The sequence below is a fragment of the Agelaius tricolor genome, unplaced genomic scaffold (genome assembly GCF_023055355.1).
Source record: "Agelaius tricolor isolate 1412-34295 unplaced genomic scaffold, bAgeTri1.0.p SCAF_22, whole genome shotgun sequence".
Classification (NCBI taxonomy): Eukaryota; Metazoa; Chordata; class Aves; order Passeriformes; family Icteridae; genus Agelaius; species Agelaius tricolor.
Window position 1 is genome coordinate 5,078,495 of NW_027269282.1, and position 24,291 is coordinate 5,102,785.

The following is a 24,291-nucleotide window of genomic DNA, read 5'->3' on the forward strand; positions in this document are numbered from 1 at the left end:
AGAGTGTAAATCAACAGCTGAGGAAGAACCTGAATCCACCTTCTGCTGACTCCACATCACATCTTTTAAACAAGTTCCAAATGCAAGAAATGCTAATTCACATCCTGACTGTCAAGCTGAGAAACAGGCAGGGTTCTGGGTGGGGAAGCATTGAGGTGAATGATGGGGACTTGTCATTAATCTATAAACAGCACCTCTGCTAAGAGAAGGACTCTGGAAATGAGTCGGTGGAGGTTGACTCTTCTTCCCATAGATGCTTCCTTTTTCCTTCTCTGCCAAAGGAATCTACACATTGCAATTATGGGTTAGATTGGGCAGCTGGGACTGATTTTATGGGTTTCATCTTTCTTTTTTTCCAATACTGCAGAAGACTTTGCTTAGAGGAAAAGAAGAGGAGTAATTGCATTACCATTGAAAACAAATCACTCTTAGAAAGTAGTGTTCTTAAGGTCCAGCCAATTTCATAAAATTTATTTAACTTAAACCACAAGAGGTAGGATACAGAAGTGCAGGTTTTAATCTCATATTTTTTGTCTTTCTCTGGTTTTTGCATGTACATATATATGGGGTTTTTTTGGTTTTTTTTTTTTGTTTTTTTTAATGTATTTACAGAATGTTCACTTTTAAGTGTGTGTTTATCCAGTGACACATTTGATTTTGATGCTCTGGTAAAACTGCCTAAAAATCTCTGTCCTTGTCTGAAATATTGCAAAGAACTAACATGAAAAAAGATTTCTATGTACTGTGGGTTAAGAAAATATGTAGTGAAAGAAAAATATGTCTCTTGAAGGTAATGTTTTCTACTGAGGACTGCATAAAATTTTTCTTTTTCTGCCCTGCCTTCAGCATTCCATTTGGCTCAAAGTACAGAGAGAGTGAAAACCCTTCCAGTCTTGAAGGATGTCAGTTCTTGTATCTGGAGTTTTCTAAGAAAACATATAGAACTTCCTCTCCAGGCTTGCTTTTAGCAGTCTGGGCCCTTTCTGAGCTTTAAAATTTACCTTTCTTGTCCTTAATAAATTATAAAGAGTTGTTTCACTTTTCATAAAATTATCTCTTGAAAATAATTTTTTTCCATTAAAATTTTTATGTGCTGGGAGCTTTCAAAGCAGATTTCCACTGGAAAATTGTTCTATTGGATGTATTTTGACTAACCTGAAAAAGGACACTGACACTTGCTGTGATAAGGAATGGTAAGGGAGTCTATTCATACCATCGAATATCACCTTGTAAATGAGGCACCTAAATGAAGATTTTAGCAGTAATAGGCTTCCATGGAGCTAATGGAGCAAGATGGGATATTGCAGAGAACTATTTATGAGAACTGGATGTAGATGATAGATAAAGAGGTGACTTCAGAGTTCATGAATGCTTTGGTGCTACAGAAGTGGAGATTTGTGAGCAATATTCTCTTTATTTCTCTTCCCTGGGGGTGAAAATAGACTGTGGTCTCCTCCCAGAAGATCATCCCTTGGGGGCTTACACTAGTATTATCTAGTAAGGATGCTCTAGAGTCCTAATTCTGAATTTGTTCAGTGTTTTTAGTTGACCTTCAGGGCTCAGTGGGGCAGGTGACACCAGACATGCCTAGGCAGAAATTCCATACATGACAATGATGGGATGTGCTGCAGACTCAGATCTGCTTGGCAGCTGGCAGCACAGAATGTGTTCCCCAGCCTCAGAGCCTAACACACTGTCTGAATTTCAAGGAATTCACCTGCTGTCACCTCTGTGGTACCACACATGCCGTGGTTGTCGGGTCATGGCAACGTGGAAGTCTGTATGAACAAATACAGAGAAATACATGATGTCTAAAGTGATTTCATCCCTTGAGAAACAATTTGGCAGCTATTATGGGGAAAAACAATGCATAACTTTAGAGTAATCTCTCTGACATAGAGTTTAAAAAGTCTCTGCTGCTGCATAGTTGAGTAATGGGAAGGAGAAACTCTTTCACTGTAAAATATAAATGAAGTTTTCCACCCTCAAACACATCTCTCTGGAGTGTCAAACGGATGAATTGTCTCACTGCTCAGCCTTGGTGCAGCACTGTGGCCCCTGGATCTGAGCCAGGCCACAATATATACTGAAACTCTCCTCAGAAAGGCCCAGCTGAGTTATTTCCCTTCTGGCATCACCAATCTCAGAATAGCCCTGCTGGCTGGTTTCCAGCTCACAGAGTGCCTGTAAACTCCTCTGAAAGTGTTGATACATGCTGGTGCTTATTCTGTAAGATGGAGACAAAATTAAAGTTGCCAGGGGTTTATTAGAGATACCATTTTATGTGATACACAATGACCTACCTTGCAAACCTTTTGCAATAAAGCCTTGCTGATATCCTAGAGCATCTCTGGGATTGTTTTTCAGGAAGCACCAGGACTGTGTTTCAGTGGACAGCTCCTGATTGTCTCTAGAGATGCTGGGCAGATCCACACACATCAGCAGCACTCATCATTCACCAAGGCCCTAACGTGATCAGGTCCTGCAGCCCTGTTTATGACTTTTTCCCCACGCATTGCCATGGCCACAAGGGTACACATAATTCTGCAGAAGGCAATATCTGTGCTCTGCCTCTCAGGACAGGCAAAGATGTCACAGGAGCTGGCAGTTGAACTCAAGGGGCTGAGCTGCTTCTGCCTGTCAACCTTGAGGTGCTGTTTTATATTTTTAGGCAGACTCCCCCCCAGGCAAAGGCTGATGTAGCCCACCTCATTAGAAAGAGCATTGCACAGAGCCCAGGGGAATGTGATGGTTGCATGGGGGTGAGGAGCAGCAGCTTTGCTTGCACACCCAGGTTAGGTTTTAGAGCCCTGCTGGACGGGCAGGGTGAGTGATTGGTTCAACAATAGTGAGTGAATCACTGTGGCACACTCATTTCACCCAGAGGAACTATGAACTGCTGAGATAGTGTTAATTTGTCCCTGTTAATGCAGGAGACAGAAGATTTTGGTGTTTCCAATACCTTGTGCAAGGGCTACAAGTAACTTCCTGTCTCTATGACAGCAAAGACAACCCAGAGAGGGTCCAGGGAGTCTTCTGTCACTTGGAGAGTGTATCTTTATACTCCTGTGCCTTGTTTCACAATAAATTTTGCTTGTGTTCTGCAGAATTGATTTTACTTGGCTAAAATACAGCCCAGGAGAATGGGCAATGGTCTTCTGGCAGACAGGAGTGTTGGGGGTTTTATTTCAATCTGCCACTGGTTTGCACTGCAGCTTTGAGCAATCTGGCCTAGAGCTGCAACAGGTTCAGGAGAAACACACCCTGACTTGTATACATTTATACACACACATACAGATATCATCACATGCTTCATTACCCCATCACTAAGTCAAATATTTTCTCTTAGGTGCTGTCCTGATGTGAGGCATGGACAAAAGTGTGGCATGGGAGTGAGCAGCACCAGTCAGTCAAAGCAGAGCATGAGCAGAGCTCAGGAAAGTAACAAAAACTTTGGATAACAACATATGTAAATACAGATTGGCATACATACCTTAAAAATACATGCTCTTGTTCTTAAACCAGACAACAAATTGTGTGGGCAAGAACTACTCCATCAATATTTTTTCCCTGTAGGAGAAAAATGAGGCACAGACATTGAGTGAATTTCTTGGGATCACATATGTTCAAAGTACAGTTCTGGAGCTCATCATGGGCTGGATTGGCACTGTGTGACTGTGAACTTCTTGTTTCATGATTAAAATACCTCTTCTAATGTCCAACATCTCCTATAAAGACAAATGTCATCCCAAAATGTCATCTAGGAAATAAAAATCTCTGAATAGGTTGCTATAAAGAAGATTTTTTATGAGGCTTACTTTCCAAATTAGAAGTAACCAGGGCAGTCTTAAAGTGTTTTAGGGAACATTGAATAAAGCACAGCCTTAAGCCAACAGTGAATGTCTCTTATTATTAGTCACAGCTAGTGTCAACGTCTCTCCATTGTGTTTTGGCATCCATGGCTTTGCTCCTGACTGTGGACATGTCCTTGTGAGTGAAAAAGATGAAGAGAATATTTTTCTTTTAGCTGAAGAAAGTTGCATGGCACAAAGCTATCATAACAACAAAGCAGAGGGACTGTCTGGAAGAGGCAAATGCACTGCCTTCCTTAGAAGGGGAAGAGTTTAATGAGAAATCTGTGATGTTTTTAGAAGTACTTATGAGCCCAGCACAGATTTATTGATAGTAGCTGAAATGCAAATCATAAATGTTGTCACGAACACTCCTAAAAACAGAAAAACAAGTGTTTAAAAAGCCAAACAAAATGATGTCAAACAAAAAAGCCACACAATCCTTTTTGGTCCCCATCTAGTTCTCTGAAGAAACTTTGCCAAAACTATTTCCTTACAAATCTGCTCCTGTGTGTTGTTAGTGTGTCTCCCAAGAGCACTGGAGGAAGGCAGTGGCTCTCACCTCTGCTGGGCTGTCGTTATTCCGTGTGTGGGATGACGCACGGCACTGACGCATGATGGGCTGGTGACAGGGCTGGGCTGGCTTCTTCCCCCTGCCACTGGGACTCTGCTGGCTGAGGAGAAGAAAAACACATGTGGATTATTTTTGGCATGGCACGCTGATAATCAGCCTTAAGTGCGAGAAGAAGGATAGAGGTGTCATCATCCATGAGCTGGATGGGGCTCTGAGCAGCCTGGGCCAGTGGAAGGTGCCCCTGCCCACTGCAGGGGGCTGCAATGAGATGAGCTTTAAGGTCCCTTCCACCCAGGCATTTGGTGATTCTGTGATCCACTTGTGAGGCATTGAACAACCTTTGAAGGCATGAGGAGGACAATATAGGAGGGGTGTAAGAAACCACCTGATAGCTGACAACAGTGAGCAGATCCAAATCAGCTGTGTAGGATTCTGCATCTCATCAATGTTTCAAAACAGAGATTGATGCCAAGTCTCAAAAATATTCTGTTTCTACTCTTGTTAGTGAAAGGTAAAGGTCTAAGTTTCATTTTGGTACAAGAGTGTAAAAATGTGGGCGTGGTTTTCTTTTTTCTTTAATGGGTCTCTGTATAGTAGCTTAGTGCTGCTTTTATAAATTCAAAGGAGATAAGCTGTATATTGAATAATAAACATACTAATAATTTCTTTTTCTTTTGGATTAAAAAAATCAGGCCCCGTTTTGCTCTCTATGCCATTGCAGGCACTGAGCATGCAGCTCTCATTTTGGGTTTTGCCTTATAGTGCTGCATGTGAGCCCTCAGAGGTCACTCTGGAGCATTTTTTTGCCAGTGATTTATTGGTAACACCATTGTGGCTGTATGCATTCCTCTGTGCCAGCTCTACCATAAATATGGAGGGAGACATGAGTCCCATGTGAGGTACTTTTACCCCTTAAGTCCCTCAGGCAAATGTGGAAATTTTGGTTTCCAAACTCCCTTTGCATTCCTGTTCAGCAGTTTGGTTCAAAGGTTACAGTATCTGTTTTCTCTGTGACTCCTGCTTGAATGGCCTTTATGAACATCTCAATGCAAACTAAATTTATTAAAAAGAGAAAGAAAAAGAAATTGACAAAAAGAGTTGATAAAATAAATAAAATTATTATTTAACATTTTACATGAATTTATTTACTTTCCTTATGAGTTAAACTCTTCAGCTATGTGATAAAAATAAAAAGAAGTATGACTAGTTCACTTTTCATGAAAATCAATCTTCTGTCTATTCAAATTCTCTGTTATCATGAATTTTCTGTCTAGAGAGAGCTGTGAGCATCCTACTTATTCTCAGCAGAGTTTTCTACAGGTAAACATAGGATAGAAGCTGAATCCATCATTTTGCTGACAGCTGGCTCATTGGCATTGTTATCTTAAGTGTGATTAACCACTCTTCTTCAAATGCTCATTATCTGTTTCAGAAATTGCCTTGTACAGTTTGTAACATCTCAGCAGAGCAAAAGTTACTCTGGCATCATCTTGACTGAATTTTCCTTTACAGTAGTTTTCCATTTGAGTTGATTTATCATGCATTAAAAAAAAATTAATTATGGGCAGATCTCTGGACTCTGCTTAACATTTGCCCAGTCTGAGTCTTGCAGTAAGTTTGAAAATGCTGAGCTGACCATCTCCAGCTTTCTCCACCTGACACCTGGAATTAACCTGAGGTTTGAACTATCTCTGCCATCATGAAATAGCAATTAAAATGCAATTACTCTTTGGCATTGTCACAGAACATCACCTATTCTCAGAACTCCTAAAATGCAAGAAATGAAGGCAAATGACTCTGGTGTGTGAGTAGATGGTGATCTCAGCTGCATGGGTAGTGTGTAAATGAATGTGCTCTTCTCCCACTGCCTTCTAAATCAGGTGTGAAGGCAGTGGGCTGCTAAAATGGAGGAACTTCACTTAATGATGTTGCCTTGTCCCAGCCTGCTACAAGGTAATAATGCAATTAGGAAAGGCTGGCTGAATAATAAGCACACTGTTGTTGTGGGCTATAGGAAGGCGTTTCTTACCATCTCTCAGAAAATGAAGACAGCTTTTCTCAGCTGTACAGAACCATGTCCTTACCAAGCCCTGTGTCTTAGCTGTCTTTTCTTTTTTTTCTTTCTTTTCCTTTTCTTTTTTTTTTCTTTTCTTTTTCCCTTAAGAAAACCAGAGCTCCTCGTTGCTGAGTCTTAAATGACAGAAAATGGCATTTGGACATGTCTGCTCCTTGCTTCATATCATCCTTCCCCTGACAAAACTGCTGTGATTTAACCTCCCAGAGAGCCTGGGACAAGCAGGAATTCCTGCAATTGGAATGGAAACCTTATCTGTGCAGGGCTGAAGCCTCATCTGTCAGGACAGTCCTGCAGATCCAGAGCAAACCAATTGCTCTTCTAAATGGCTTTGAACTGGGGAGGGTTTAACAGTGTAAAGAAAGCACTCCAGCCATATTTCTCCCTATTTTACTGAAGGATGAGAGGTTCAGGCCTCAGTGTGGATCTTTTCACACAATTCCATTACTTTTACCAAAGCAAGAGCTGGAAGCTATTTTTTATGGAGAAAGCTGTGCATCTTGCACAGTAGCTTGGTTTTCAAACCACTCTGGGAGATTTCAGACATGTATCTTCCATTTGCTTTAACACACTCTGATTGTAATGCAAGATATATGCCTGAATCCCACAGGCTGCTCTGGAAGTCCCAACTACAGAGTGTGATTTAAAACCCACCGAGATCAGATCTCTCAACTGATGTCAATGGGTCCCAAAGTAAAAGAGGTTTCTGAATTTGATGTACCTGTAAATGCAGGATCTCAGGCAGTTCACAGTGACCCATTCTTCAGTTCAGGCAGACTTTAGTGCCAGAGTTAGAGAGCAGTGGCATTTTCCAGGCTGCTGGGTGATGAATGATTTAACAGCCACAAATACAATGAAGTCTTTAGTGCAATCACTGTTAGAAATAGGTCAGGGAGGGGGGAGGTTGTCTAAGAGGCATTTTCTGGGATTACAAGGATTGAAGAAAATGCTCAGAAACACAGGAAAGATTTTGAGATGGTACCTTAAATAAATGGAAAAGTCAGTAACACATTTTAAACCCTTTTTGTACACAACTTAGTTTCTCAGCTACTTTTCTACACCTGAAAGACCCAAGATTAGTTTCAGCTAGTAAGACACAAGTTGGGAACACTGGTGTTCTCAGTCATACAGAAAAGCTTTGCAGGGATCTGTTTGCTTACACTTTCAACTCAAGGTTTATCTGCCTGTGAGGAAAGATTCCCCCACAGAGAGCAGGAGGGACTGTTTTCATTTGGAAATATAAGAAGGGAAAAGAAATAGGGCCCTGGGAAATGTGGAGTGTTTGTTTTTCTTTGTATGGAGGATGTGGTCTCTCCCAAGTCACTAAAATTTTCCCTCCTGTTTGCAAGGACACTGCTGTCTGTTTCTTCTGCAGGCAGGAAGATGTAGCTTTGATGTCCATGAGCACCCAAAAGGAAGATATTGCCCTCTCTGTAGGCTGATGGGGAGCATTTGGTATGTTTTAACCATGGAGAACATAAGATTTGATTTTGTGAGTCTGTGGAGCGCAGCAGGGAGACAGCAAAAGTGCTCCTCATGTTCCAGGGAAAGGGCTGGGGGCTCAGTCTCTGTGGCTCTGTGTTCACAGCTGAGGGAGTTGTGTAACTGTGTATCTGCCAGTTGATATATTGGAGAGTTTAATTAATCATTTAATAGACTAAGTCACCACTGCACTGTGACCATCCTTAGCTCCAGAGGGTGGCTGAAGCCCAGAGAGTCTAGTTTAGATGATGCTGAATTTCTTGCCAGCCCTTTGAGAAAACCAACAGCAGGAGAGTTAACAGCTGTGCTTTGCAAGAAGCAGGCACCTTTTCCTTTTTAACAAAAGTTAACTTTAAAAGTTATATTAATTTGTCTTTTTTTTCCCCCCATGAGTTTTCACAGCTCCACCATTCTGACAAATCAGTCACACTCCTCTAGTGGAAATAACTAGATGGAAACTGTTTCTAGTGGAAACAACTGAGAGTGGGCATCACTGTCAGTAGGTATCTGCAGGCTAAGGTCATGGTCTTGTGAATTTAAACTACGCAAATATGATAGAAATGAGTTCGATCATCAGGAAAATCCAGCAAACACTTGACAGGTCTGAATGTGTGGTGCAGAACCGAGAACCCTCATTTCTATGAAAAGATGACAGTATTTTGAACAGTTCTTGTGTTTCCAGACTTTCCAGAGGGACTTGGAGCAAAAAAAAAAAAGGTACCTATTTGGGGATTTGGTGTTATGTTCTTTAGCCTGTTTTATTGAAAGGAATATGAGTCATTTGAAAATCATAAAGTAAATTAATGACTGTGACTGAAACTGGAGACAGCTCTCTCTAGAACAAGTGCTAAGTTTCTTCAGGCAAGGAGCTGATTTCTCAGCAATGGTGTTACTCCACTGGTGGTGCACAGACTTAGGTAGTCATGGACTACAAAGTCTTCCACAAAGTTAGAAAACAATGGATGCTCAGCTTAGGAGAAATGTGCAACTTGACAATGTTTACTTTTTTTCTATTTGTAATTCTAACTATTCACAGGCAGATGCTTTTGGATTGGTGTGTCTATTTAAACATGCGTACACTTCTATCTATACTTACACATACCTCCCACCCACTCTTGTTATGGAATATGAATCCAGCTTGTGATTGAAGGAAAGCCCTCATATTTTATGTGAAGCAGTGGTGAGCTGTCAGAGAATGGCATCATAGGTTGTTGTGACAGGTTAGTCAGAGAACTGACATGTTCGAGAGAAGTTCTCTCTCCATCTGAACATGCTGGAAAGCTGACAGGATCATAGTTACATGTAGAGTTTGGAAAGAAGTATCCAGGCATAGGAAATCCCATTATAGACTTCTGGCTGTATCAGAATATTTCTCCATATACCTATAGGATTGTTATATATGTCTTGTGTATGCTCTAGATTAGATGCCACGAGATAAAAACTTGTTCTATACTGTTGAATTTAACAGAGATATCTAAATTCATGCCAGCTGATTATGTGTTGTATTAAATATATAAAATTAAGATCAAAGTGTATCTTGTTTATAAGATATCTAGGTGGTTATTTTGTAATTCAAGCTAGTTCTCTAGGTAGGTTTGGTGTTTGGGACTTTTTCCACATCCCTGTATATACATGGCTAAAATCAGCTTTTTTCCTTAGCTCCACCAGAGCAGATGCAAATTTGGTGCATCAGAAGACAGTGTTGTTGCTTTCATTAACATTTCTTCCACAGAAAAAAACTCTAACCCAAAACCTTAAATAACCATCCAATATCATTTTTTTTTCCCATTTCTGTGGTTGTTGGGTCTAAACAAACACACAGAGAAAAGCAATAAGGTGGATATTGACGGTAGGGGAAAGAAAGCACCCACTCATCAATGCTCCCTGATATTACTCTTTCTAGATTTAATTTCAAACCATCCAATGTTTATCCCATCTCAAATATCTCATTTCACCTGAAGTTTGTACGGTATTACAAGAAGGAAGGGCCAGAGTCTAAGATTTCTAGACAAAGTCTTGTAGCCTTTCCTTCTTATCCTTGTTTTTGTTTTTGTTAATTCACTTTCTGTTTTCAGAGAAGCAGAACCATTTCCCAAACAGTATTGCTGTGAACAACAACTTGAAGACTGAGTCCTGTGCCAAGTCCCTGGTAGGATGGGGAGTTTTTGAACCATCCCATTGCTAATCAAAAAATCTGGTGACATCCTGCCAACCCCATCCTTGTCATCTGCTGCTCCCTCTGCACACACATTGATCAGCTCAGCAGCATATTCTTCCTGCTGTGCACAAAATTTCTTTTCCTTTGCAAACAGCCAAACAAAGGAGGGATAGACAGATTTAGGACTCTTGGCTCATTTTATCTGGCTCACGACAGATATATTCTCAAATTGGTCTTGTAAGTCACTTTTTCCTAACTAGAAATGACTTTTTACAATGGTTTTATATCTTTCTAGCCTGCTGCTCTGTTTTTCTACCCCAGGTTCATTTTCCCAGGCTCTTTCTTAGGGTTTGATTCTGAAAAGGGAAACAATTTTCCTTTAGGAAAGTAGTAAAGGAGACAAGCACATCCCACTCTTTTCAGACCACAACTGTTCATGTTTTAAACTGGTCAAATCACAGTAGAGAAGGATCTGTCCCAAAATGCAAACACTACTAGAGAAAGTATGTGATGAAATTCCTTATCTTTTCCTGAACATAAAGAGTGGCATCTCCTCCTTGGGCACAATGGCTCCCAGAGGTTTTGTTGCTTCTCCACCCGTTACTCAACAGTCATTGTTCCCTCCTTGGCTCCCCTTCTACCACAAAAACACAATGCAGCAGGAGGATTATGAAAGCAGAAATCCCCTTGGACAACTCAGATCAAGGATGACAAACTACTGCTCATAAAGCATAGCTGGAATCATTCCCACGAGCAGGGAAAGGTTAGTGAGTGTGAATGCCTGTGGAGAGCTTGTCCATAGGGATTGATAATTTTGAGTGACACGGGATTTTCCAAGTGTATGCAGCAAAAGGAAAAGTGCCTTGCAAACAAGCAGCTTATTTCTCTTTTAGGCTGAGGCCACCCTGCTAAGTTTTGAAATCACAAACAGGGCTAAAAAATTCATTTGATTACATGACTATTAGAAGCAGGTCACATGGGTACTCGGCCTCACAGTGCTGGACAGGCATCAGGCATCCAAATATTCAAACAGTTGTAGATAACAGAATCAAATAAAGTTTCTGCAGCAGTGACTTTACAATCTAAAAAGGGAGTGTTCTCAAAACATAGTAAAAGGCTGAATTTAAGAGTTTAAGTCTTTTTAATAAGTATATGGATTAAGTATTCTCAGAAATTGAGTTCAACAATTGCTGCTTCATCCAGCACTGATTCTACCTTAGGAAATACAGCATGTAGTGGTTGTGCTGATATCAGTGTGTTCCACTTTGCTCTGGTCTGAACCAGAGCTCTCTGTGTGTGTGCCACTGGTCCTGTGCTGCTCAGCACAGCAGAGATCTTGCTAATATTTACTGGGGACAGAAATCCCTTCCTGATCAGCCCTGTGCTGCCACAGCTGTCAAGCACCACCACCACCACAGCACAGTGTTAAGTGACAGTGGCTGACAAAGGGGAAGTCCCTGAAAGTCAAACAGGGATTTTTCACTGGTTATCCTTAGAGTTCTTTGTCTCTAAATGCTCCCTTTAGGTAGTTGCCTCTTGTTGGTAATCTACAACCTGGGCATCTGCTCCAATGTGGAATGGTGGGCAAGATATTGTACACATATGTCATAATCAAATGGAAAAAACTTCCAGAGGACAATTCTTGACTTTTCAGAGGTTTCTCTTTCTGTGGACCATAGAGGTAGTCAGGGACAAAACCAGGCTAGATATTCAACCTGCAGACAGCTGGCTAGAGAGTCACCTTACTTCTAAATGTCTAAGTGAAATATATGCCCATTTTGACTGCAGATTACTTGGAACATCACAGACACTTTCATACTTTGCAGTGCACTTTTTAGTCAGGGTTTTGGTTAACTACCTGTTTTCTTTCAGAATACTGCAGCATAGGATAAACTCATTAGTTCATCCATTTGATTCAAGGTAAGGAAGGAGAAGGACTGTAATGTATAGAAAGTCAAGTCAGTCTCCTTCTGGGCACTTTAAAATAATGGGGCAAGAGACTTTCCAAAAAGATCCAATAAACAAAAGTCAACGTGTGCCCATAAGGAAACAGGTACTGGAAGGAGCAAGAAGGATCATAGATTATCAAGTACTGCTCTCTTTTGCCTTGGGTTAAAAGGGTAAAGAAATATGGTGTCTTGCTTTCTCTGCCTGTGTGGCATGGTCCTGGCAAGAGATAATGTATCAAATACTTTAGGAAGCACTATAAGATCATTTTTGTTAGTTAAAATTTGTTGCAATTTGGATCATTAAGCAAGTTTCCACTTAGCTTTGTCTTAAAAGAAAACACATTAAAAGGCCATCAAAATTGCTGATATCATGCTTGTTATCTGAAAATAATGGTTGGCATTGGAGAGAGGGCTATTGGATTTTGGCAAATTAACCTCACAACTGACAATGAAGGCCACATGTTTGCTGAGAACCTAGTTTTACAACTTGATTTATAGAAGTAAATTTCTCTAAAAATTTCACACTTGCGATGCTCAATAAATATAGAACATAAAGTCCTGCAAGGTAAAGGCAACTTTCCCCCACCCAGGAACCTGGTTTTGTGGAAATGTATAATAGAAAGGCAAATGTGTATTTCCACACCTTTGGGAAGGCTGCTTTTCCAACTTTCAGAAGTCTTAAATGCATAGTTGTGGGGTGGGAGGGAATGACCATAACCTAAGAGGGATGTTATGTTTCTTCTATGCTTTTCTCCAGTTTGAAGTAATAAAATTTTAACACCCACTAAAGCTTATCCTGCAGCACAGACATTCATAACTCTGCATTGTGTGAAGTATATTTTTGCTTTGTTTTAAACCAACTTCCTGTTAAAAAACTATAAACACCTCCTAGTCTGTGTTTTGCTGGAGGCAAACCTTTCATATGCCACACAAGATTTAATAGACCTCTCTCCTGCAGCACCTCCTTCCCCCCATCCATCTCATTTCCAGACTAGGCACCAAACTGATGTAATCCTTTTTTATGTCAAACTACTCTACACCATCATAAAAGCACTGAAATCCTGTGAAATTACCCAGGTGAGGGCGAGTTCAGACATAAAAAGTATTGAATATGGAACACATCCAGAAAACCTGATAAATGTTATAAACTAACACATTTTCTTTGCTCCCATGTGAACAATTAGCCACATCTTACGAGCAAGATGGATAAGAAAATGAGTATGTTCTAGAGGAGCTACTGCACAGTTCACTGTGACTCTCCTCTGCCTTCTGACTGCCTCAGAGCTCCTGTGGCTGCCAGGCTGGGGGATTAAACCACGGGCAGCTTTATGATCCCATGGGAACTGGGGGTGAGATGATTTTAGCCACAGGGAGGACTCTGCTCACAGCTTGTGCAAGACACACAGCCTGGTGGCTCTCAGTCAACATTCGTGACTTGTCTGCTTCTCCAGAGCCCACGGGCCATGGGAGTGGCTTGGGTTCAGGTCCTCTCAGGTCCTTGACTCACAGAGCCTACAGAAGCCTTCCTGGCCCCATCAGAAGCTGAACAAAATTCCTTTAAATGGAGTACTCCATTTGAGCTCTCTGTAGAATCAGAGAACCATCAAGCTTGGAAGGGATCTTTTAAGATCATCAAGTCCAGCTGTCGGTCCAGCACTGCCACTGTAACCCTTAAACCGCATCACAAAGCACCAGAGCCAGATGTCTCTTAACACCTCCAGGGTGTTTTGGTGCCTGTCAATCTACAGACGAGTTTCAATTCTGCCTTTGAATTTCTCACCCTCCTGAAGTACCTATTCACTTCTCTTCCAGCAGCTCCAGCACAAGAAAGCAGATACTCCTCTGTCTCTGAGCTAACATCTTGCAACAACAAGTGGATTCAACTCTGACTCTCTTCAGCATAAGATAAAAATATCAAACCAAAGTGTGGAATGGATGGATTTGAGATCCCAGTAAGAAGATACTCCTTGTAGCTGTGTATTTTGCACTTAAGTACCTGTTGCTGAGTTGCAGCCACTTCTGGGACAGGGAGCAACCTGCCAGAGCAGGATAGAGGTGGAATAGAAAGTTTGAATGGAAACAATAAGACAGAAGTTTTTACAGCAGCACAGAGAACTTTAAACCTTACTGAGCCTGTGCATCAGTGAACATATTGAGTCAGTGAACATTTAAGCTGTGTGATATTTGACATTACTTTTTCTCAACACCCACTGAGTCAAACAGATGATTTTGAGGCTGGAGCCTAAAATTCTGAGGGGTTTACACCAGAGGATCAGTTCTATGAGCTACTGCCCATTGTTACAGGAACTGCAGAATTTTACTTTTTTACACTTTCAACAGCTACATAACACAAACAGGAAACTTTCTGCTTTTTACACTTGCCGTGAAAAGGAGAGATGGTCAGAAAAATTCCCATGCCTGAAAGAAATCCTCAATGGACTTTGAAAGGCACTTTTACTGTTTTGGCTATCTGAGGGCAGCTCTTCTGCAAATCCCACCTCAGTATATGGATAAGAATCTCTCTGGTGTTCATTCCTACTTCACATAATTTCGTAGGAGGTGGTCTCTGGATCTACAGGTTTCAGCTATGACTCAGAGCAAATTTTTTGTAAAACCCTGTGGATTAAACAGCACTGATTTACTCTGAAAACATCTCAGGTCTTGCTGAGCAACTGAAGAACTGAAAATATGTCCAGGAAGGTGCAGATGGAGCTGGCTGACTCAATACTACACCCTGGATTACAGACATCATGAGGACCATGAGAAATGGTTTGATTAGAAGAAGCTGAGAAAGTTTGCATCTAATACCCAGCAGAGAAGAAAAAGTTTCCCAAAAAAGATTTGAGAAAAAAAAAGATCTCCATTCCAACCTTTTCTGTAGAAAGCAGGACTGCTTTTTTTTCCTTGGGGAAAAAATGAAAAAGTTGAAATTTTTCTACATTTTTAAATTGTAGAACAATTCCCTATTAGGAAAAAAAGCTGAAAAATCATCAGAAATTGGTGGACAAAATGTTTTCTTTTGAAAGTAACATCATCACTTTTACATAACACCAGTGGAGGGAATGCTACTTTAAAAGTGAAAAGCAGCACTTACCTTAGAAGGTCCTACTCTTACCTATTCTGTCAAAGATTTTATAATGATTTTTAAAATAGGAAAAAATAGGGTAAAAAATGACCTTTGCAAATGAGAGTATTAAATAGTGTCCTAAGCAAGAAGAAAAACCACTTTTTCATATAAAAACCTCATTTCATCAAGTCATTATTACACCTCTTATTAGTAAAATTACATTTTAGACTTATCAGGAGGGGAATTTATTCAGTTTGCAGTATTATTACCCCCCACTGAAAATCATTTTTCTTCTGAAAAAAATGCACCAAGCATTAGACTAACCCCTGTGTTCCTTTCATAGCTCAGCACTATAGAGGCATAAAGTCAAAATTGGCCAAAGATCCAACTCAAAGCCCATTAAAAATCAATGAAAAGCTTTGGCATAGGCTTCTAGTGTGGGTTACCTCCCCACTGACTACAAATGAAATTAATCTGTCAGGCAACAATAATACAGTGATATAATTAACTTGCTTAGAATACAATCATTTTAAGTTTCATTAAAAGTGATGAGTTTCTTTCAATTATGTTGCCAAGATGCATTTTATTGTTGGTTGAAAAAGGAAATAAATCCTTTTTTTAGTTCATTTCCCCCTGGACTGGGGATTGTTGCTGTAATGAAGTCCAACTTCCAGGGTCACGCTTGAGAATGTAGTGACAAATGGGGATATCTGTACAACAGGGAAATAGCAGCCATTTTCTTACTGGAGCCAGAAGCATGCACATTTCACCCAAAAGTTAATGAGAACTCAATGCAATATTGATTCTGCCTGAGCACCAGTTCCAGTGGTAAGCTGGTATTACAATGAGACATTGCACAAATTTTCCAAAGAGAGATGGGCTGTTGGGGCAAAGCTTGGGCCCAGAGTCTGGAGAGACCATGGCTTTGGGCACCTTTGATCTGGAAAACTCCCTGACAGGTTGCTGTCTTGTACCTCAGGATTTCATTGGGATTTGCAAACTCAATAGCTCTCATTGACTTCCCAGTGCAGTGGTTGAATTGTGCCTTCTCTTGGGGCAAGAACTAGAAATAAGAAATAACTGCCTCCTCTGCTGCAGTCCTCCCTTCTCAGCAGGATCTCAGGCCACTTCTGACTGTCTGCTTGTGACTTCTTTCCAGCCCAGATCTCACATCTCACCAGGGTGACAGGGAGCTGGGGAGGTTTGCTCTTCTCCTGCCTAAACAACACTTCTCGCCTGCAGATCTTAATGACAATTACAGAGGAGAGCTGCACCAAGCCACAGATGGGGGAAAGAGCATTAAATAAAGATGAGAGTGGATCAAGCAGAGCTATGAGAAACTTGGCAGGTTTGATTCCCACAGGTTCACAAGAGCATCTTCAGCTGCGATCCACTGAACAGCTGCCAAAGTCACAGGGGTGTTTCCAGCCTGGGCTACAGAGGAGGAGAGGCCACCTGGGTGTGAATTTCCCTTTTATTCCTTCTCTGTCACATTTTTATGCACATTAAGGTTCATATTCCTCTCCCCTTTCTTTTACTTTGCAATCTCTTACTTGAAAATATCAAGCAAAGTTTATGGTTTTCAATAGAACACAATAGTCCAGGATGGAATATAGTCAGCTTTCACAGAGGTCTAGATGGACTGGTTTTGACTTCATAACCTAACAACAGATATCTCTTTATTCTTTGAAAAATCAAAGCTGCAAGATGCCTGGAAGTATAAAGATTACACAACACTAACAGTTGGAAAAAGAGTCAGATGTATCTTTAAGCAAAAACATTGGCTACATAAGTAGAGCTCTTGTAAAGAATGAACTGCAGGGTGTGGGGAGGAATTTTGTTTGTGCTGATCTGGAAGAATTTAGAGAAATGGAATAAAGGAGGAAAAAAGTGCATGTATGTATTTTTAATGTGGGTAAACTTACTCTCTTTTCACATTTTTAGCAGTTATTTTAATACCAAAATCTAGCTTAATTTTTCATAGGGTAAAATTACCATTTAGATGGCAAAGAAATAAACCAGAAAAGTTCCAGTTTGAGAAAGCTGACATAAGATGTTATCATGTCCCTGCCAGTTCTTTCCTGCCTCTTCCTCGCCCCCAAGATATGCCACATGACACATTCAGTCAAACACCTTCAGCTGCTCTAGAAATCCATTTTTAGGCAAAAATTTCTATTCATCTGAGAGGGTTTGCCTAGGTCACCCAAATCTGATATTGGATGTACAGTTCTGCTCCATTCTTCTAGACAGCAAGCTCCCCATGACATGGGCAAGTTCTCCAGTGCATTGCCAGTGCCTTCCCACCCCTCCAAAAGAAAAGTTAGTGTCCTTTGTTTGGCCAGGTGTTGCTTTGTCTGGTACCCACAGAGCACTGAGCTGTGTAATACACACTTCTAAAATAAAGGGACCAGAAACTGGGTATTAGTCCATTTTTGTAGGAACACGATGGATATCACTGCCAGAAGAAAAGGTAGGATATTCTTCCCTAAAGGCATCAGGAAACCATTTCAGATTTCACTTTTCAGCTTCATGTTTGCAGGACCTGTCACTTACAGCTGTAATTTAAATAGCTCCTTGCTGTTTCTTGTATTTTCTGGTCCTTACTTTTAGTCCAACTCAGAAGGCAGCACTTACTCACATGTGCTATTTTGCAGTGACCCCTCTTAAAAATGGAATAAAAAGATGAGCTGGCAGAAGTGAGCAGAAACTACAGTGACTGGGCAATAACATTCTTCTGCCCTGGTGGATACTTGTAAGGAGGGTGAAAGATACAGCTGACCTTTTAAACTCTGATTTAGATCTCTTCTGCTTCGGATTTCCACAGGATCTTTCTCCATTCTGTGCAATGTTTAATGTATGTGATGGTTGGCAAGGAACTGCCTTGTTACATCTGACTCAGTATTCAGCAAATATCCAAAGGGCTGAATGCTACTCTAATTACAACCTATTTGCCTCAAACTTCTCTGTGCTTTCCTCTGTGCCTGCTCTTTATGCCTTGCCATTATCTCAGATGTTATCCCTCCCTGTTCCCTCTGCTGCTGCTGGATCTGTTACCAGCTCAGTAGGTCACTGTGAATTTTGCAGGGAGCAGCAGGACCAGGGACTTGTCTGAGGGGCACAGGGGTTTTCCCTGGGGAGCCTGGGGTGTCCAGTGCAAACAGCACTGGGCTTGCAGTTTGGGGCAGGGTAACTGAGGATGAGGGGTGAAATATCCTGTCATTATTCTGCTCCATGGCACAGCTGTGAGCAGAAGGTGCCTAGGGCTATGCAGCCACTTGCAGTGGGGCACTTCATGTGAAACATGCAGGATGGAGGGGGCAGCATTTATTTCTGAATGTGTTTGGTGGTTAGAGGCACAAGATGGGCCTACCCCAGACATGGCAAGTACCACATGGAGTTCTGTGTGAGTTCTGAGTACAGCTTGAATGCATAAGGAATCACTGCTCTTTCTCGCATCCATTTAGTCTGCTGTGATGGAATTTGTATCTTTATTGTACTACCTTTGAAAAACCCCAAACAACACCTTAGCTCCAGTATTTAATGTGGTCAAGAGAAAGCTTAGGATAGAGGAACTACCATGAGGATGGTGGTGTTGTCCCCCCTGCTCTTTGGCACCTTTTTTTAGCTCATGTTATCATGGGGAAGTGGGAGAGGCAGAGATCACCTTTACACCAAGTACCTGTCATGGGTTGGTATGGATGGATTTGATTCCTCAGCACTGCAGCCACCTGTGCTGTGGCAATGTTTAATTAAAGACAGGAACACTGTCAGCAGCTGTCTCTTGCTCCCAGCTCAGGATTAATGTCAGAGAGGATTGTATCCTCACTGCTTTCAAGCCATCAGCCCCTGTCAGCTCTCATGGGCATCTTGAGGCTTTGTTGCTTCCTCATGCTTTGAGACCTTCAGGATTTGGGGAAGAAGCTCAGAAATTGCATCCTTTATTCAAAATCCTTCTTATCCACCAATACATTAAAAATTATGTTTTTTTAAAAAAGGCTGTCAGGAAAATAATCCCACTGACATGAAGTCTTCAGGCCAAGTGCTAAAATTAAGTCATGACGTGAGCAATTCTGAACTGGAGAGTGTATTGGTTTCCTTGCATAACAGACTTATCTAGGTGTATTAATTCACCATTCAGACACTCCTCTCTAGTATGCCCTGGCTGACCTCTTCCCCCAGCTAAGTTGCATTTAACTAAAATGCTTGAAAAGAACATGCAGGGGAGGCAATTTCCAACCAATGCCTCCAACTCAGCACCCCAGAACACATTAGCATCCCACTATTGTTGTTTTCACACACAAATTGCTCCATTTTCCAAGTCTGACAGATTAGCAGACAAAGTACGAAGCTTTTGCTGAAAAACAGTGGAAATCATTAAGTAAGATTTGGGGTTTGTTTCTTTCTGGGAAAATCCATGCAAAGCATTATTTAGTATTTTGTAACAATAATCTACCTTTGTGTACAGGCTGCAGGGCAGGTTTAGCTCCAGGTGCTCTGTGGCTCCTCTTTGGCCACGCTTGGCAGCCAGCCCAACCTCTCTGAGGCCCTGACTTGGCCAGGGCTGCTATGGGGTGGAAATGTCATTGTTTCCAGTCAGCTTTATTTTCTAGGCAATTCTTTTTTACTTCAGTCTCAGAGTTCTTTACTTAAATTAAAACTAAGAAGACACGTTTAAATCTCTTCCACACTTTCCTTTTTAGTCCTGTCCTGCTGTGATTTACTGGATGCTGTAAACCACAAATTTCTGGCTGGGAAACCCATGGCTGAGATGAAGACAATGGAGGCTGAGGTTTTCTGGGAAGGGAGCCTGTCTTGTTTCAATCCAGCTCATACTTTAAGAGTGCTTGCCACCTTCCGGTTTTGGTAAGGATAACAAGTGTTTAACTCTGGCATATTGAGGAAATCAAGTGTAAAAATGCTGGTCCTGATCCTAATTCCCCTGCAGCAAATGAGAGGTTTTCAAGATGTCATAATGCTCATTGGAGAGTTTTGAAGCAAAAGGATGGGTTTGGGTATTTTTCCTTTTTTATCTTTTTTTTTTTTTTAGTCAGAATGTAGGAGTGACATCTGACAAGAAAGAAATAAAAGAAATCTTTTAAATTAAATACTTCATTTGATACTATTGGCATTGTTGGAGAGTGCCCTTTAACCATTATGTAAAGCATTCATGAAAGCAAGAAGAATGGACAGTTAATTTTTTTTAAGTGAAATAGGTACAAATCCTTCAAAAGGGAAAGAACTTTGAAATTGGAATTTTTTTTCTCACAAAGCTGCCTGCAGATTTTGAGCGGTCTCAGACACTTCTATTCATCTTGTCAGTTGTCAGCACTCAGCCCAATTTCAGCAAGACCATTTAAGAGTATTACATGGGCCATTTGTGTGAGAGGAGAGTGTGCATTATCCCTAAAAAAGCCACTTCAAAATTATGGCACTCAGATAATATGAATAGCACTGCTATCAAAAACCAAAGCATACCTTAGCCAGTCATCTGCAGTTTAGCTGGATGAAAGCATTCCACAGAACACATACATTTGTGGAAGGTTGGCACATGCTTATTCTAATGGCTGTCACATTTGCTTGGCTTGATGTAATTCATACTTAATTTTACATGTCACAGTTCTGTCCAAAAAAATCATTTCTACAGAGATCCTAATTGAAGGCATCAGAGCATTTGAAAACATTCCAGCAGTGTGTGAAGCAGTGTGACTAACATATGCCATTGGATTGTTCAATTTGTTCCTCCCCAGCAAGGGACAATGGGCAGTGAAGCAATTCCTATGGTTGTGCATTTTAATACCATACACAACTCTGTTTATATTGAACAAAGCAGGTCAAAGCCAATGCTCGTCACAGGGAGAGAGAAAGGCAGTAAAGTTTCAAGGCTGCAGAGTTCTTGGCAGTTCCTATAAGGATTTTGGCCAAAAAAAAAAAAAAAGGTTGTTCTCTTGGATCTAACTTGGTCTTGCACATCTTCACACTGCAACATGCTCCTTGTTTGTCTTTGTTAATTAGAGCACCACCCCAGCACCCAGCACAGCCTGAAGGATGGCTGCAGTCACAGCAAGGTAAGCAGCACCATTTGTTGGTCATGGCCCACTAGGGACGTGTGGGAAGAGAAGGTGAAAATTGGAGGAAATTTGGCAGGTGTGGAACAATTGAGTGATGTGGTGCAGAGCCCCTTGCAGAGGATGCCACGTCTCTGTGTGTGCAAGAATCTACAGGCAATATGTGAAAAGATTGGAAAAATAAACAAAATGAAGTCAGGGCTTTTAGACAGCCCCAACATGGCTTTCATGCAGAAGAGAGGAGCTGGAGGAAAAAGCTGCCAATTCTTTCTGTCCATCACAGGAAAGCAAAACAGGCTCAGAGCCAGTGGGAATAAAGGAAGAACAAGGTACAAGAGGTCTGTGAGGCACAAAGAACTATTTCTGCACCTTCTAATTTTGCAGCTGAAGTTCATTTTCTCCCAGGCCTTCACCTGGGACAATGCTCAGAGTTACAATAACATCTTGAACAGGAAGCCCAGATGCCAAGGCACAGTTAGTTGAAGAGGCAGGTGGTTGCTTACCCAGGAGACCAAGTGATGACTGTTCTTAATTTTGCCCCAATTCATCACAAATCCTGCCAGACCCATTTTGGAGCCATGAGGTTTTGTCAGGCTCCCTTCTCTGACCAGTAGACACGTCAGGTTTATCAAAAGTGGGAGCATCCCACCCAGGCTAATTTATGCCTCTCTCTCTCTACCTGGATGAAGAATCAGAGCTGTTCCCACCAAGACTCTCTTGACAGAGCCCTAAAATACATGGGGCTTAGGGGGAGTGTAGGTTTGAAGAAAATTCCTCCTGCACAGCCTGCTGCTGTGTAAGGCAGTGCTGACACCCACGAGAGCTCTGCAACAGTGTGTGTGAACTGGGTTTTCCCCTCACTTTCAATGCATAAATCAGCAGAAATCAGCCTGTTGTGTCTTTGTCCTTGTTGAGCCAATTTTTCTGCCTTCTATTGAGCCATATGAGAATTACCAATGGGAAACTGTGGCAAACATGTTTAGCAGCTTGCTTGTTACACCTCAAATTCCATTCCTTTTCTAGACCAAAACAGGGGACATTTTTCAATTAATATTTGAGTTGGCTGTTAGTAACAAATCTGGCTGCCCATGTTACAGCCACAACAGTTATGTTTGAGCCCTCCCTAACTGTGTAGTTTCTAAATTCAGGAATTAATTCTCTTACCCATAAGAGATAAAATTTTGTGACTGTAGCAATAAAAGCTCTCTGCAGACCTGCAAGATCCCAGGTATCTTCCATCACTACCAGAATCTATCAAATGAAGACTAAGAAACAAATTAATTTGCCAGAAGTATATTTGTACCATCATCCAGAGCAATAAGAACAAATACACCTTTGGAGGCTGAATAATGCTCTAATACAGACAAAAGTATCTGTGCTTTTTGTAGCAATTTTTTTTTTACATCCTTAAGATGTTTGATTTCTCAGATTTATCCATGTAAATAATTTCTGCTCAATGTATCCCTTTATAAAAACTGCTAGAATATTGAAAGGAAATTTCATTGCTCATTCAAGTTATACAGTATGTATCTACTCATTATTTGATTGAATAAAATCCAGATTATGAGGACAATATAGCTAAGAGTCCCTCCTGACAATTGTTTCTTTTTCTTTTTTTAATACTTAAATAAACTATTTTCCATGGATGTTCCTGCCAATACACTTGTTCATTCAGAACTTTGGGCTTTATCCCAACTGGCCACTTATTTTTCAGTCAAAAATGGACAGATGCAGGAGGTCAGGATTTTTTAGGGTCAAGCCATAAAAAAGAAATTTTAGCTTCTAGCTATTTCCATGATGTTGAGTGTGCCTTTCATTTTAAGCGTGACTGATCCCACCAGTTCTAGATGACATTTGCAGAAGACAAATTACAAAACTGCTGTGGAATCTGTAGGATTTCTCAGCACATGTGAGGCAACATGAGAGGGGGTACCACAGCATGGCAAAATACCATTCCCATTAAAGGAAGGAACATAGCTGGATTTATCTTGCCACGCATTTGCAGATGAAATGAAAAAGCCGCACAGACATTTAAGGCCATTGGATGATGCCAAATACATGCAAACTTTGCTAGAGATGCCTTCTGTCTGAGGACTTCTGCCTGCTGTAACATCTCACAGAGGTGAAAGGATGATTCAGTGTCAGTGAGTGTGGCCATCAGCCAACAGCTTGCAGATGAAATAAAGCTCTCTCTCATAGCAGAAGTACCATACCTGCCTGTATTGTGTTTAACATTGCTACTAAAAGGCTGCACTGCTCTCAAGCACAGGAGTGACAGCACCTGGATTTTTATGTGCGAAGAAGAGCTTCTCCTGAACACATCCTAAAGCCTCTGGAACTTCACAGGAGCATCCATGCAGGCCCTGAGAAGAGCTGTCTGAATATAAACACATTGCTTGCATAAAAACTGTATGCATGCCTTCCTTTGGACATACAGAAGCAGACATGGAGAGAAAAAAAACCCCTACTCTTACATCAGTTTGCCTTTATTGCTATTTTCTTCTGATGGTTGAAAAATTCTGTTCATAGTTCCTCTAAATTCATGAGAAAGTTATTACATATTTTCCTTTAAAAACAAGTTCAGAAGTGATAAACAGGTTGCTTGGCAATTTTTTGTGTGGAGTGTTTGGTTTCTTTATCTTAAATTTAGTTACTTTTCTTCTATGGGAGAGAGGAAAAGATAGTCACTTTTCCCTCACTTAAATCCATACTTGGAATTTTTTGGCTTTGCAAAATTTTGAAATTTTTTGATGATAGCTAAAAAAAAACCCCAACATTTTTCATCCATCATCTTTAAAGGGATGATGAATTCTTTCCCACACCCACCAGAGAGGATCAGGTGTACAACACCTCATTCTAAGAATGCTACATCTTGAGAGGTACCTTCATCATCCAGTTGTGCATTCTTGTTAAAGAACAAATTAGGTTTTGTGTTACAAGACCCCTTTTCCACAGAGCAATATTGATTGACAGCAAATATTTTTCTTCCCTACCCATTACATTTTAAAAAGTATCTTGTCATTTGAAGTGTTCATGTTTGAACCTCTTTTCAAAAGAAGAAGTGAAGAATC

At 40.9% G+C, this 24,291-nt stretch overlaps 1 long non-coding RNA gene across 12 annotated transcripts in view; it reads left to right on the forward strand.

The window, feature by feature from the left end:
* The window catches only part of LOC139599106 (uncharacterized), a 97,016-nt gene that overhangs the window by 55,988 nt on the left and 16,737 nt on the right, over nucleotides 1-24,291 (forward strand). For 7 of the 12 annotated variants that reach the window (XR_011682166.1, XR_011682162.1, XR_011682158.1 and 4 more), the window contains one exon: nucleotides 19,856-20,018. The exons of 3 other annotated variants lie outside the window; for them this stretch is intronic. This is a non-coding gene — a long non-coding RNA (uncharacterized lncRNA). Of the gene's footprint in view, nucleotides 1-19,855; nucleotides 20,019-21,167; nucleotides 21,221-24,291 lie in introns of all 12 variants that reach the window. 2 more of the 12 variants (XR_011682159.1, XR_011682164.1) reach the window with 1 other exon arrangement.